Source organism: Xenopus tropicalis, chromosome 1, assembly GCF_000004195.4.
Source record: "Xenopus tropicalis strain Nigerian chromosome 1, UCB_Xtro_10.0, whole genome shotgun sequence".
In the NCBI taxonomy this organism is placed as follows: Eukaryota; Metazoa; Chordata; class Amphibia; order Anura; family Pipidae; genus Xenopus; species Xenopus tropicalis.
Window position 1 is genome coordinate 13,682,461 of NC_030677.2, and position 12,050 is coordinate 13,694,510.

At 43.8% G+C, this 12,050-nt stretch overlaps 1 protein-coding gene across 1 annotated transcript in view; it reads right to left on the reverse strand.

The window, feature by feature from the left end:
- The window catches only part of atrn (attractin), an 85,276-nt gene that overhangs the window by 15,254 nt on the left and 57,972 nt on the right, over positions 1-12,050 (reverse strand). The window lies entirely within an intron of this gene.

Here is a 12,050-nt window from a genome sequence, read left to right on the forward strand (position 1 = left end):
AAGACTTAAACTTTATTACTGCTTTCCCTTTGGTGCAGCCCAGAGACAGATTAGAGGCCACTGTAAATACATTTTGTGCTGAATCTGCATTTCTTCCTATTACTGGATATTTATTATTTTATACAGTTGGCGGATCAGAACTCCTTGAGTGTATATGAACCAGATGGCTGGGTCTCACGGGAAGCAGCGCCTATGTGCTAATGATTAAGTGCGCAGCACGGGGGGGGTTATGGACCAACCCCAGCACACAGGTTTTCAGCAGATCAGCCCATTACTCATGCTGCTCTGTTTTCTTAAATAAAAATAGAACATTTCTCAGTTCTGCTCAGATTTTTAGCCAGTGACGCCACAAACTTGGCAAGGAAGAAAGGTCTCTCTCCAACTCCCTTCTAACTCTCCGCAACTGTAAGGGCAGTAACCGTATTGTTTCTCTAAACTACCACTAGTCACCAGTAGGTGTCGCTTCAACAATTCAATATGAATAAAGCAAATGGGACCCCTGCTGGCGATTATAAGGAACTGCAGCCACTGCAGTGAAACACACAGACATTGGATTCTCAGAATACATTTATATTTATGTCCAGCGGATCACATAGTGTATAGTCTGTATTATATATCCCTATAAACAGTGCTTAGTGATGTCTCTTGTCACTGGAACTTTATATGGGCACAGAACTCCTCAGTGCCTTCTAATATCCTTATCATTTACAGTAGGGGGTACATTATCCCTTATAATACATGAGTGATACTCAGAGTTCCCTGTATAACTCAGCCTGCAGCCTTGTGCCTTTATATGGGGGGCACAGAACCCCTCAGTGACTGCTAATATCCTTATCATTTACAGTAGGGGGTACATTATCCCTTATAATACATGAGTGATACTCAGAGTTCCCTGTATAACTCAGCCTGCAGCCTTGTGCCTTTATATGGGCACAGAACCCCTCAGTGACTGCTAATATCCTTATCATTTACAGTAGGGGGTACATTATCCCTTATAATACATGAGTGATACTCAGAGTTCCCTGTATAACTCAGCCTGCAGCCTTGTGCCTTTATATGGGCACAGAACCCCTCAGTGACTGCTAATATCCTTATCATTTACAGTAGGGGGTACATTATCCCTTATAATACATGAGTGATACTCAGAGTTCCCTGTATAACTCAGCCTGCAGCCTTGTGCCTTTATATGGGGGGCACAGAACCCCTCAGTGACTGCTAATATCCTTATCATTTACAGTAGGGGGTATATTATCCTGTATAAGCTCATTTGCAATCATGCTTTGGAACACAAAAATAACAAATCCATTCCTACAGATTAGAGGTGCCAGAGAAGGAGGTGCATACTGATGGGCGCCCCCTGTCTGTGCATGTCAGAAGAACAGCCCCAGCCTCTCATTACCTGCACCCCACACCCAAGTGACGGCAACACATCTCTATATTCTGTACATAAATCTTAATGTGACTTATTATGCACCATTATAAGTTAATATGGTGCGCTACCATAGGGCAGGTAAGGTGTTGCACAGCTACAACTCCCAGCACACTCCCTGCACACTCCCACACTAGGATCTGTGTTTCAGAAGCAACCAGGCAGCCACTCACTAAACATTGTGTGCCCCCTTTAGAAACAAATGTATAATTACGCTTTGGTAGCTGCTGATCCCCAATTCCCTAAATCATCGGGCTACAGGCCAATGGAAATGATTTGGGTCATGACTAAGCTGAAACTGGACGGTAAAGGAAAATAATTCTCCCTAAATATGTTATAGAATGGCCAATTCCTTGGCCAATTTTATAGTTTTTTTTTTAATTATTTGCCTTCTTCTTCTGACTCTTTGCAGCTTTCTGATGGGGGTCAGTGACCCCGGCAGCCAAAACAATTGCTCTGTGAGGCTGCCCTTTTTTAGTTATTGTTACTGCATATAACTTATTTATATACCAGTCCTTCATTCAAAGCACTCCATGGTTGCTAAGGTCATTTGGACCCTAGCAACCAGATAGCTGCAAAACAAACACTGAAATAACATAATAATATAAAAGACACAAGGAATCTTCGCAATTGTAGCCCCCCTCTCTCTAAACCCCCCTCATTTAGTTCAGACTAGAGCTAATCACTGTGACTCACAAGCCCTACTATACACATTATAAAGACGATAATAACTTATGGGCAGGCTAAATGGCTTCAGCACACTGAACAACACAAAATAACACAATTAGTAAATGTTTCCTTCCTGCATAACGCAATAATGGTGCATCTGCTAACAGTACAGGCTGCAGGGAGTACACACGCACGGGCCAACGGGGCCATGAACTCTTTGGGCAGCTCAGAACATTCTTTCTCTGTATATTTGTATTTATACATATGGGTAGGAGGTGCCATAGTGTTTCCCTTAGACAGTACAGTATGGGGGTATAGCTTATTGTGTGCCCAGAACATTCCTTCTCTGTATATTTGTATTTATACATATGGGTAGGAGGTGCCATAGTGTTTCCCTTAGACAGTACAGTATGGGGGTACAGCTTATTGTGTGCCCAGAACATTCCTTCTCTGTATATTTGTATTTATACATATGGGTAGGGGGTGCCATAGTGTTTCCCTTAGACAGTACAGTATGGGGGTACAGCTTATTGTGTGCCCAGAACATTCCTTCTCTGTATATTTGTATTTATACATATGGGTAGGGGGTGCCATAGTGTTTCCCTTTAGACAGTACAGTATGGGGGTACAGCTTATTGTGTGCCCAGAACATTCCTTCTCTGTATATTTGTATTTATACATATGGGTAGGAGGTGCCATAGTGTTTCCCTTAGACAGTACAGTATGAGGGTACAGCTTATTGTGTGCCCAGAACATTCCTTCTCTGTATATTTGTATTTATACATATGGGTAGGGGGTGCCATAGTGTTTCCCTTAGACAGTACAGTATGGGGGTACAGCTTATTGTGTGCCCAGAACATTCCTTCTCTGTATATTTGTATTTATACATATGGGTAGGAGGTGCCATAGTGTTTCCCTTAGACAGTACAGTATGGGGGTACAGCTTATTGTGTGCCCAGAACATTCCTTCTCTGTATATTTGTATTTATACATATGGGTGGGAGCCAATTTAAAAGTACAGTATTAGGAGGCAGAATATGCCCGATAGGATAAAAATCAGGAAGGCTACCTACCATTATCCTAAACCTAGCAGGGATACTGGGAAATGTAGTTCTGGAAAGCTGACACTTACTTAGGTCTCCTACTATATAGAGTGCAGGCTTTAGATCCTACATTTCCCCCAGCTGTTACTAAATCAGAGCTATTACAGTTGCTGTCAGACAGAGGATGCTGGGTAATGTAGTTGAAGAATAATCAGGGCCCAGCAGGCCGGCCATTACGGCTTCAGATGATTTTGTTGTAGGAAAAATGTCAGAACGGAGCCTTTCAAAGTAGATGTGAGCTGTGGCAACCTCCCAAGTGTGGCCAAGGTGGCCAAAGATTCAGTTGCTAGGCGACCACTAATCCTTGCACCAGGAACCGCTCCCAGTCCAACATGAGCTACAAAGATGCCTTTGTGTTGTTAGTCAGGGAGGAGAGAATGGGGGAAGCTGCCATACAAACTGCGCTTATCCCCGCGGCGGCGGCGGCACGGCCCTATATCACTGGGAAGAAGTCTTCATAGAAACACAATATATACTATTAGCACATACATTAGTATATTCTAAAGGCCTGGGGGGGGGGGTTAGTAGGGGCATAGTAGGGTAGTGGCAATGTGTAACCGGTTAGTAGGGTTATTGTTATTATAAGGCAGAACTAGTCCAACCTATAGCCCATAGTGATGGGCGAATCAGAAGACTGGAAAATGTACAGGCCTAAACCAACCTGTAGTCTGTAACCAATCAGAGCACTGGATCCTTTGCAGCCAGAAGCCTCTAGCCAATGGAACTGCACTAGAAATCTGTGGCCAACTTTTAGTATGATACAGAGAGTGATATTCTGAGACAATTTGCAGTTGGTCTTCATTTTTTATCATTTGTAGTTTTTTTTTTTTTTTAATTTAAAAAAAAACTGTTCAGCAACTCTCCAGATTGAAGTTATAACAGCTATCTGGTTGCCTAGGTACAAACTACCTTAGCAACCAGGGAGTGGTTTGAATGAGTGACCGATATATGAATAGGAGAGGGACTGAATAGAAAAGAAAAGTTATGAGAAGTAACAATAACAATAAAACTGTAGCCTCACAGAGCAATAGTTTTTGGCTGCCGGGGTCAGCGACCCCCCATTTGAAAGCTGCAAAGAATCAGAAGAAGGCGGCAAATTATTCAAAGACTATAAAAAATGAGGACCAACTGAAAAGTTGTTTAGTACTGTTGATTCTATAATATACTAAAAGTTAAATTAAAGGTGAACCACCCCTTTAAAGGACAAGTTATACCAAAAATCTTTCACTTTACCAGACCCACTGCTTCTTCTGTCACGAACAGGTTGGTCTATTGGGTTTAGTCAAGGTTTAAAGAATCCTGCTAGGAAAATAGCCAAACATTTCCCAACATATTAGGGTGAAGACACACGGAGCTACTAGTAGCAACTACTTGTCACCGCTACTAAAACAGCCAATGCTGATCATTTACTGATAATTGTCCCTACGTGTGTTTTAGCAGAGGCAATTCTCAGTATTGTCTATGGCAGGGGATTTTCTGGCGTTTACAAGTAGCTGCTACTAAGTAGCTCTGTGTGTCTTTGCCATAAGGCTGATGTCCCACGTATCGGTTTAGTCGCACGTGATATCACTGGCAACTAACTGCTCCAAAATGCCTTTTCACCAGCGACAATACGAGTGGAAAGGCCATTTCTTCGGTATTCAAAGAGATCTATCGCGGGCAACTGAACTGCTCTGTGGGTCCTTAGCCTTAGTAATACAGGTGTCGGGGAGCTGCTATCTTGCTCCCTTCCCATTGTTCTGCTGCTGGGGGTGAGGGGGGGGGGATATCACTCCAACTTGCAGCGCAGCAGTAAAGTGTGCCTGAGTCTGAGCTTTCAGCCAGCGCTACACAGTAGAACTGCTTTCAGCTAACCTATTGTTTCTCCTACTCCCATGTAACTGGAGGAGTCCCAAGCCGGACTTGAATTTCTTACTATTGAGTGCTATTCGGATACCTACTGGAAGCTGCAATCTGGCTCCCTTCTCATTGTTCTGCTGATTGGCTGCTGGGGGGGGGGGGGGGGGGATATCACTCCAACTTGCAGCGCAGCAGTAAAGTGTGCCTGAGTCTGAGCTTTCAGCCAGTGCTACACATTAGAACTGCTTTCAGCTAACCTATTGTTTCTCCTACTCCCATGTAACTGGAGGAGTCCCAAGCCGGACTTGGATTTCTTACTATTGAGTGCTATTCTGATACCTTACCATTACTGTTACAAGTAACTGCTACTAAGTAGCTCTGTGTGTCTGAAGGGCACACGAGAAGTGAATGCCTAGGGCACTTAAAATACACAGAAATCAAACCTGCTGTGCCAGGATACAGTAGGCTACATAGAGATGGCACAAAGTCTATATTACAACTATATATCAATATGATCAGTAAGTATAACTGCACACATCCCCCTATTCCCCTTCTGCCGGAATCTAAGATTGCATTATTGCTGAAAAGATGCCGTTTTAGGGCAGCGGCATACGGGGAGATTAGTCGCCCCAAGATAAATTTTCGTTACTGCGACTAATCTCCCCACAATGACATCCCACTGGCAAGAATGTAAATCGCCGGTGGGATGGCATATGCGTCGCTTCTGTTTCCTGAAGTCGCCCAAAGTTTCCTTCAGGTAATGTATCCAGCAGCTAATGGATCAGTCCAAGCTTCTCTCTTCCAACCACAAACCCCATGAGGGACCGGCACCAATTCTACAAACCCAAAACACCCCCCTGTATGGGTCAGCACAGCTTCTCTCTGCTCATCACACATTAGTAATGGATTGAAGCCACCCAATCACTCCAAACTAGAGCTGAGCCCCCCAACAGCTACTTTTCCATCACTATATGGATCAGCACAGCTTCTCTCCTTGTCACATCGGCGCAATGGATCAACATTACTACTTTCTCCCAGCAACCCCCCCGTATGTTTTATATAGATTGGCACTCAAACCAAAGTTACAGGGGATGTTCATAGAAAAAGAAGTTATAAAAAGTAACAATAACAATAAAATTGTAGCCATACAGAGCAAAAGTTTCTGTTGTTGCCGGGGTCAGTGACCCCCTTGTGAAAGCTAGAAGGAGTCAGAAGAGGAAGGCAAAAGAATTTGCTATTCTGTAACATACTAATAACCTGAAGGTGAGCCACTTCTTTAATTGCTGCCCATAAGACAATTTAACAAGGACTTTAAAGACCAGCAATAAGCTGGACCCATATTAGAGATGGCAACTAAGCAGAGATGCCAAGCAAGTGTTCCAGAACTAGTGTTCCCGGGTAGCAGTTGGATTAACCCCCAGCTGGGTGCCGCTGCATGTACCATGGAACTCACACTCTATTCAGGCACGAGTTTGGATTAGGTTAGTTGGTTATTTTATAGCAACTAAAGCATTGGTCAGTGTGAGACGGCCATTACTGCAAACTCTGGCATTTGCTACTACAGGTATGGGACCTGCTATCCAGAATGCTCAGGACCTGCGATTTTCCGGATAAGGGAACGTTCTTATGTCTACTAAAAAAATAATTTAAGCATTAATTAAACCCAATAGGACTGTTCTGCCCCCAATAAGGATTAATTATATCTTAGTTGGGATCAAGTACAGGTACTGTTTTATTATTACAGAGAAAAGGGAATCATTTAACCATTAAATAAACCCAATAGGGCTGTTCTGCCCCCAATAAGGGGTAATTATATCTTAGTTGGGATCAAGTACAGGTACTGTTTTATTATTACAGAGAAAAGGGAATCATTTAACCATTAAATAAACCCAATAGGGCTGTTCTGCCCCAATAAGGGGTAATTATATCTTAGTTGGGGTCAAGTACAGGTACTGTTTTATTATTACAGAGAAAAGGGAATCATTTAACCATGAAATACACCCAATAGGGCTGTTCTGCCCCCAATAAGGGGTAATTATATCTTAGTTGGGATCAAGTACAGGTACTGTTTTATTATTACAGAGAAAAGGGAATCATTTAACCATTAAATAAACCCAATAGGGCTGTTCTGCCCCCAATAAGGGGTAATTATATCTTAGTTTGGATCAAGTACAGGTACTGTTTTATTATTACTGACAAAAAGGAAATCATTTTTAAAACATTTTTAAAAATTAGAATTACTTGCTTATAGTGGAGTCTATGGGAGATGGCCTTTCTGTAATTCAGATCTTACTGGGTTTCTGGATAATGGATCCCATATCTGTATTGCCAATTAATCTTACGTGAATTCAAGCCTGGAGGAGTCCTCCCTGTTAAACTCAACCGTTCCAGACTTTCCGTTCCATCTAGGGCAGCCCCTAGGGCATCAAGCTGGAGCCCCCCATTACATGCAGAGAGCTACGTCACTCTCAAAACAGCACGGCCACATTGTAGCGTTCCTTCTAACTGGTTAAAAGTTACAACAAAGTTGTCATCTCTAAACAGGAAAGTGCCAGGTTACAAATTCAAAGGACAAACCTGAAAAAAAGTTTAGGGGACCCCTTTGTGAGAGCGCCGTCAGCTTTCCAAGTTAGAGAAGAGAGAGGAGGAAGAGCCAAGAGCGGGGGTCTCACCTCAGGGGGATCAAGTGCCCCTTTCCCAAACAAACTCCCCTCGCACAGACTCAGCCACAACATTAAAGTTAAGTCGGGGGACATTACCTCCGGAGCCGGAGCCGCCGAGAAATACGTTCTTCCGAGGAACAGAAATGTCCTTTTTCAGACATTCAGAACGGAGCTTTTCCCCACTATATTCTACAACGTGAAAAGCAGGAAACACTTCCAAGGAGGAGAAGGGAAAGAAAAAAAAAAAAAAATATCAGTGGTCGGTGCCAAAAATAAGGAAGGAATGGCTGGGAAGGAAGCATCTGTTTCATGTTTGAAAGTATCACTTGTGCGTTCTGTTTCAAATCAGTCGCCCTCCTCCTCCCTCTCCTTCGCATACAACAGGAGGCTCGGCAGTCGGGCGGCCCCGAGACGCAGGGCTTAATTGCACGGATCTGGCAGCAATTATTTACACTAATAAACTTTAACTGATTGAAAACAAATTCATTTGCATTCCAGCTCGGTGTGTGTGGGGATGTGCCCAGCCCCAGCGGCACAAAGTGGCACAAACTACATACCCACTGCCAGGTAAGTAGTACCAGCTCATAGCTCCATCCCTGGTACCCTTCCATGCAGGCAGGCCACCATAGCGGACCCCTACAGGGACCCCCCACAGGCTGTAATAAGGAACAGAGCACTTGATGCTTAGGGTATGGTTTCCATCTTGACAGGTAGGCAGCAGAGCACTGGGAATTGCCCCTCTACTGACGTGTATGGTAAAAGCAAGTAAAATTAATAAAGGGATTTGCATGGTTTCCACCATTGGGTCCACGGGCTGCACAATGCAGGATTGCTTAATCCGGCGTCGCTGGATGATGACAACATACAACAGCATCAAGTAAAATTAATAAAGGGATTTGCTTGGATTTCACCATTGGGTCGACGGGCTGCACAATGCATGATTGGTTAATCTGGCATCGCTGGATGATGACGGCATACAACAGCAGCAAGTAAAATTAATAAAGGGATTTGCATGGTTTTCCCCTTTAGGTCCACGGGCTGCACAATGCAGGATTGCTTAATCCGGCGTCGCTGGATGATGACAACATACAACAGCAGCAAGTAAAATTAATAAAGGGTTTTGCATGGTTTTCACCATCCGGCGTCGATGGATGATGACGACATACAACAGCATCAAGTAAAATTAATAAAGGGATTTGCTTGGATTTTACCATTGGGTCGACGGGCTGCACACTACATGATTGGTTAATCTGGCATCGCTGGATGATGACGGCATACAACAGCAGCAAGTAAAATTAATAAAGGGATTTGCATGGTTTTCCCCTTTAGGTCCACGGGCTGCACAATGCAGGATTGCTTAATCCGGCGTCGCTGGATGATGACAACATACAACAGCATCAAGTAAAATTAATACAGGGATTTGCTTGGATTTCACCATTGGGTCCACGGGCTGCACAATGAATAACTGCTTAATCCGGCGTCGCTGGATGATGACGACATTCAGCAGCAGCTAGTAAAATTAATAAAGGGATTTGCATGGTTTCCACCATCCGGCGTCGCTGGATGATGACGACATACAACAGCAGCAAGTAAAATTAATAAAGGGATTTGCATGGTTTTCCCCTTTAGGTCCACGGGCTGCACAATGCAGGATTGCTTAATCCGGCGTCGCTGGATGATGACGACATACAACAGCATCAAGTAAAATTAATTAAGGGATTTGCTTGGATTTCACCACTGGGTCCATGGGCTGCATAATGCATAATTGCTTAATCCGGCGTCGCTGGATGATGATGACATACAACAGCAGCAAGTAAAATTAATAAAGGGATTTGCATGGTTTCAACCATCCGGCGTCACTGGATGATGACGTCATACAACAGCAGCAAGTAAGATTAATACAGGGATATGCTTGTATTTAACTATTGGGTCCACGGGCTGCACAATGCATAACTGCTTAATCCGGCGTCGCTAGATGATGACGACATACAACAGCAGCAAATAAAATTAATAAAGCGATTTGCTTGGATTTCACCATTGGGTCCACGGGCTGCATAATGAATGCATTATTGCTCAATCCGGCGTCGCTGGATGATGACGATTTATATCAACAGTGACAATACTGGGTGTGTACTGCTGGGCAACTTCTTAAGTATCAGTTCCAACATGCCAGAAACTGACTTTCATAGCAGTATTATTTATATAGAAAATAATCTTTTTCTGCTGCTAATCCTCTTCCAAATCAACCTTAAGGCTGGCCGCCATCTCTAGTCCCCCCGTTGGCCAACGTTGGTCTGGATGCAACGTCAGGTCTCCTTTCTGCCGGAGTGTATTAAAGATCATCAGATGATCTGGCAACTGTCGGCTTTCCCCAACAGCTACAGGCTATGAACATAAGCTGGAGGCTTAATAGAACTGAAGCTTCATTTGTTTAATATGGCTGGGTAAGAATGATGGGAGCTGGAGTCCAACAGTAACCGGAAGTCAGTGGATAGGGAAAAAAACCTCCCCTATGGCCATACCCAGCTTCCCAGAACACATTGTACTTCAGCTCCTTTATTTATTAAACACTTCTGCGTCTTGCTTATGAGGCAGCCAATTCCATATGTATTTTTTGGGTTAACATAATATTTTTGCTTAATAAGTAATCATCTGGGGCTCTCCTGGGTCTTAATGCCTAGAGCCAAGCAGAACCTCGTTTAGCAGAAATAGCAGCTTTAAGTCTCTTAGGACATGGGCTTTAACACTGTTTGGGAAGGTTTTTCTCCCACATTTCCAGGAAGATCAGTTAATGTATGGTGGCCATTTACAGGCTGATAAAAGGTGGCGACACCTCCAGTGGCAGCGTATTGGTCAGTGTATGGGGTCCCCTGGAGATCCTGACAGGTGTAAATTAAGCAGGTGAGGACAGCATTGGCACGCTGATGGCTTACTCTTCTGGCTGGTCTCCATTATGATCCCGATTTGGTGGCCAAAGCAGAGTAAAGACTTTGCCAAACTAGAGGATCTTATCGCATATTCAATAAAAGCATATGGGAACTTGGTGCAAACTAAAAAGATCTTACTCTGGTGTCTTTGTGCAGCTTCTCCTGTTCCTTTTGTGATCCGCAACTAAAATCAGGGTTGGAGTTAGAAGCAAAAGAGGTACGTACCTAGAGTACGGGCACCCCCACCCTGCAATTTAGCCCTACCCCTTCTGCCTACCCCTAGTTAGGACGGTACACTCTCCAAGCCAATTAGATGGAGAACAAGAGCCTCACACTGCAGGGCCACCTTCCTTTTGTTCCGATCATTCCTCCTCTGCTGATGCACCGTGCTTGGTCTGCAGAGTCTTCACTTGAACAGTGTTCCCCTTCATCTGTGGCTCCAATATGGAATCAAGCAGTCAGATATGTACAAGAAGCCCTACAAGGGTGGCAGCTCCATGTCCCTCTTCTCCAACTTTGGCGCATGTTGGGGTGGAACAGCTCCTATAGAGCATTGCATGAATGGCTATACAAGGTGGGTTTCCACTTAGAACCTTCATGCATGCCCCTAACCAGTGCAGGTACTGACACTGCCCACAGTGCATTTTACATAAAAGACCTTTGCACATTTTTTGGGACTGCCCATATGCATAGGACCTGCTTAAAGCCCTGGAACATGAACTCTGTGTGAGACTGTGTGCCCAGGAACTTTCTTACACACCATTTGGTGCTTTGTGGACAAGAAGCAATCATGGAAGCCTGGCGCCTTCAATCCACAGCCTGCTTTGGGACTACGACATCAGAGACTTGATGGGAACAAAGGACTAAATCCCCCTCACCTTCTCCCATCCCACCCTCATTGTGCATTTTCATTAAAGCTTCGAGCAAGTAAATTCCCCTACCCTTTTCCCCCCCCACTTACCTCTCCCCTGCACTCCTTAGCTTTATTATGTCTAGCTCTGTATTCTGAAAAAGGTGTTGCAACAGCAGATTTTATAATTGTCTTCTTTCTTATATATATATATATATATATATATATATATAAATATCTATGGATATTGGTACAGACTCGCAGGCCACCATTAATGCATAGTCATAATATCCTAGCCCTGTGTGTATTGCTAACTGGATGCCTATTTGCTAAGAAAATTATAACAGAGCTGTGGCTTATTTACCCTTTGACATGTGGGGACTGACACAATGTGCATACAAAATTTCTTTAAACAGGTCAGTCACCGGGCTCATTTGTCAAATTTGCCCATGGCAACCAATCAGTGATTGGCTTTTTTCAGCTACCTGCAGGTAGAACAGTGGATGCAACAATTTGATTGGTTGCTGTCCATGGGCAAATTTGTCCAGTGACAGTCAAAATGAAAAGGTA